Here is a 4,327-nt window from a genome sequence, read left to right as displayed (position 1 = left end):
ATAAATAAATAAATAAATTAGTTAATTAATAAAAAGTCTCATGTGGAGTTCCCTTTGTGGCTCAGCAGGTTAAGAACCTGACTGGTATCCATGAGGATATGGGTTTAATCCCTGGCCTCACTCAGTGAGTTAAGGATCCTGCTTTGTCACAAGCTGCAGCATAGGTCGCAGATGTAGCTTGGATCTGGCATGGCTGTGGCTGTGGTGTAGGCTGGCAGCTGCAGCTCTGTTTTGACCCCTAGCCTGGGAACTTTCATATGCTGCAGGTGCGGCTCTGAAAGGAAAAAAAATAGTCTCACAAAATTTTGCCATTTCTAACAGCAGGGATGGACTGGGAGGGCATTACGTTAAGTGAAACAGAAATAGGGAAATACGGTATGATATCACCTATCACTGATGAGTAAAAAAATACAACAAACTAATGAATATAACAAAAAAGAAGCAGACTCATAGATCTAGAGAACACACTAGTGATTGCCAGTGGTGTGGGGTAGGAGCGTAAGAGGTACAAGCTATTAGGTGTAAAATAAGCTACAAGGATATTGTACCACATGAGGAATATAGTCACTATTTCATAATAACTATAAATGGAATATGACCTTTAAAAAAAAGTCTCAGACTTGCCACACCTTTCTCTGTAGGCTGAATTGTAGTGGTAAGCAAACTATTTCTGATGCGATCTGTAGCTCTTCTTCCCTCACCCCAAGTTTCTGCCCTCATATCACTTAGGCAAACTTCGAATTTGCATATTGAAGTCTAAGAATTGATCAGCAGCATTACCATCCATTAGCACTTATTCAAAACCCTGGGAAACACGCTCAAATGCTCTTTTCAGTTATTTATGGATTTGCCATTGCCACTGACTTCTGATTGAGCTCCGTTGGGCCTCTCAACTGGAAGAAAGCTTTTGGCAAAACAGTTTCTCCTTTTTTTTTTGTCTTTTTTGCTATTTCTTGGGCCACTCCCGCGGCATATGGAGGTTCCCAGGCTAGGGGTCGAATCGGAGCTGTGGCCGCCAGCCTACGCCAGAGCCACAGCAACGCAGGATCCGAGCCGCGTCTGCAACCTACACCACAGCTCACGGCAACGCTGGATCATTAACCCACTGAGCAAGGGCAGGGACCGAAGCCACAACCTCATGGTTCCTAGTGGGATTCGTTAACCACTGCGCCACGACGGGAACTCCAGTTTCTCTTTTTATTTGCATTTACAAACTGGCACACTTCATGAGCTTTATATTTCTGTTTCTTGAGTTTTTTTCTTTTGTCTTTTCTAGGGCTGCACCTGTGACACATGGAGATTCCCAGGCTAGGGGTCTAGTCGGAGCTGTAGCCGCCAGCCTATGCCACAGCCACAGCAACGCAGGATCCGAGCCGCGTCTGCAACCTACACCACAGCTCACGGCAACGTCAGATCCTTAACCCACTGAGCAAGGCCAGGGATCGAACCCGCAACCTCATGGTTCCTAGCTGGATTCGCAAACCACTGAGCCACAACAGAAACCCCCATATTTGTGTTTCTAAGTAAGACATAACAATAGAGGAAGTAGAGACATGGTATTCTTTACAAATTGTACTCCCCTCTCCAAAGATTTTAATGATTTTATAATTAATCTAGCAAAGGGCTTAAAACTTGAACTACACATCCTTCGTGGAGCAGAGGTATGGTAAGTCATCCTAGGGCTAAAACAGGTAAAAGTTTAAGTATCAGGAATGGAGCTTACTAATTTATTAAAGATTAATCATTTGTGATTTGGAACCCTAGCTCATCTACACGTAGACTTTATAGTTTTTCCTCTAGCATTCTGGTTTGTTATCTGGTTTGTTTACCAAGAGACATAAAGGAGACACTCAGAAAAACGTACACTTTCCTGTTCCACTAGTAAAGTAATACTTATAAGAGGTTCGCAATGCCTATACCTAATTCGGCCATCCTCAATCTGCTTTTTAGACTGAAGTGTAATTTATTGACAGCAATTACAGAATTTAAAGGTCACAAGAGATCATTTAGTCCAATCCGAGACAGCTGAAATTCCAAAAGCATCAATCATGCTGAAATGCGGTGGTGCCCTGTTCAGACTTTCAGCCTGCTCAACATCAAGTTGACTGGGGAAAATGCCAGGAGCAATGAGAAAACTCCAAGACTCTTAGCTTTAGTTCTGGCTCTTTTTAGATCAGGAGATACTGATGGAAAACAATCCCATCTTCCTTCAGCATCCACCACCATCCGCATCATCAAAGACCTAGTCTTCTTGGAGAACACAGAGCCATCAGATGTGGATTTCAAGTGACTGCTCCTTTGCTCCTAACCTCTTTTCATCTCTTCTCACTTACCTCTATTTCCTATGAAAAACGTCTGTGAATTTTAAATGGTCCTGAAAGCCCGCTCCCCCTTTCCAAGGTTAATGTCCCCTCTGAGTCCTTGATACATCCCACCTAGTCCCCTCAAGGTCTTACCCCTTTACTTACCTGCTCCTTCATATCTTCTTTTTTTTCTAAGGGTCCTACCCACAGCATATGAAAGTTCCCAGACTAGGGGTTGAACCAGAGCTACAGCTGCCGGCCTACACCACAGCCACAGCAACATAGGATCTGAGCCTCGTCTGTGACTTACACCATACCTCATGTCATCTATGGATCCTTAACCCACTGAGCAAGGCCAGGAATTGAACCTGAATCCTCATGGATACTAGCTTCTTAACTCCCTGAGCCACAATGGGAACTCCTTGCATCTTTAATATTTCCCTTTGTGCTTCCCTCTTGGCCTACAAACGACACCTCCTAACCCTATACCCCAACCCTAGCAAACTATCCTACCATCCTGTCTCCTCTTGGAAATCTTCCCTCTAATTTTTTTCATCTCTGAATTTACCGAGCAAAGCCAACACTCCCTTACTTGTTATTCACTCCTTGACCCTCTCATCCCGGACTCCTCTTTTGCTCCTACAGAAAATACTCTTGCAAAGATCAGTAGTGATTCAACTGCCAAGTTCAAAAGCTCTTCAATTCACCTTCCTCAGCCACTAAATGGGTCAGGATAGGTCACCGCCTCCTCTTTTGGGGGAGGGGTGCTTCTCCTACTACACTATTAGCTACTCACCTTTCTGAGCTTCTGCTCAGTCTTCAAGGGCTGCACTTCACTGTGTTTTGCTGACTCCTTTCATCTGCCCTCATGGTCACAACCTCAAATATGATACATGATACTCATGCATGTATGTCTCTCAGCATGCTTCATTTTTACTCCAGACCTTTCTCCTGAGCTCTGGTTCTAAGAAGTTGTCTGCTGGTTACGTTCAAACTAGGTCAAATGTATTCAAAATTGAAATCATCTCACTCTCCACCTCCATTCCTCCTCTGGTCCTTACTTTCTCGGTTTATGGCATCAATAAATAAGCAGGCCAAGGAAAAAAGAGATCACACGTGCCTTCTTCCTCTCAATGATTTCACTATGGACTCACCTCTACCTTGCCCGTCCACCTCTCCCACCCCTAGGGCAGGCCCCCACTCCTTTGTTACAGAATTTTGTCTCCTGAACTCCACCCAAAACGTAAGTCTTCATTTCCCTGCCTTTTCTTTTTCTTTTTCGGGCCACAGCTGCGGCAAATGGCAGTCCCCAGACCAGGGGTTGAAGTGGACTGCAGCTGCTGGCCTATGTCACAGCCACAGTAACTTGGGCTCCTTAACCCTCTGAGTGAGACTAGGGTTTGAACCCATATCCTCATGGATACTAGTCCATGGATACTAGTTAACCCGCTGAGCTGCAACAGAAGCTCCATTCATTTCCCTGCTTTAAATAACCCCCTGAAACGTACCCCACTGTTCATCCAAGTAAGTTCAACCCCTCCAAAGGGCACGCAGACTTCAGTCGGGTTCAACATGACGCTTCATCTTCTGGGTCCTCTCTACCTGTCGTGTTTTCCAACCGCAGTGAGCGTCGTTATTTCTGGAATGTCTTTTCACATGTCAGTTCCTGCCATTCCCGTTATGGGCATGCTCTTATCACTCCCTTGTGCATTTGCTGAACACACCAGCCCTTCCATTGAGCCCTCCTCTGTGGGCGATGTCCTGCGAGCTCTAGCAGAACAAGGGTTCTGAACTGTTACGGCCCCACCCTAACTCATCGACAATAAATACCTGCAGGGGGGCAGGGGCGGCGGTCTCCCCAAGAGCAGTTGCCTCAGGAGAGCAGGAGTACCATTTACTCCGTGTGCTTGGCACCCTGGTAGGTCCTCCAGCGTCCGAGAACCTCGGTGATGGAAAACTGGTGGAGATCCGGGCCTCATCTCAACTCCCAGGCAACACACAGGACATAAAATGATATACTGACA

This window comes from Phacochoerus africanus, chromosome 15, assembly GCF_016906955.1.
Source record: "Phacochoerus africanus isolate WHEZ1 chromosome 15, ROS_Pafr_v1, whole genome shotgun sequence".
In the NCBI taxonomy this organism is placed as follows: Eukaryota; Metazoa; Chordata; class Mammalia; order Artiodactyla; family Suidae; genus Phacochoerus; species Phacochoerus africanus.
The sequence above is the reverse complement of the archived record's forward strand: the minus strand, read 5'-3'. Positions refer to the sequence as shown.